This window comes from Charadrius vociferus, unplaced genomic scaffold (assembly GCF_000708025.1).
Source record: "Charadrius vociferus isolate BGI_N301 unplaced genomic scaffold, ASM70802v2 scaffold505, whole genome shotgun sequence".
Lineage (NCBI taxonomy): Eukaryota > Metazoa > Chordata > Aves > Charadriiformes > Charadriidae > Charadrius > Charadrius vociferus.
Window position 1 is genome coordinate 771,188 of NW_009648645.1, and position 234 is coordinate 771,421.

Below are 234 nucleotides of genomic sequence, written 5' to 3' on the forward strand. Positions count from 1 at the left end.
CGGGAAAGAAGGTGAAGCTGGTGTAGAAACTCATAGGGACTGTGAAGCTGCAGGACTTACCTTCGCTGCGGACCCGGAGCTCCAGGGCACCTCAGCCTCCCAGGCTGTCAGCTTTGATGTAGATGTGACAACGGGCTTCTCTTAACTTTGGGACCTCCCACCGTTTCCAGAGCACCGAGGTTGGGCCAAACTCATTACAAATCAAATCCGGAAAAAAAAAAAAAAAAAAAAAAA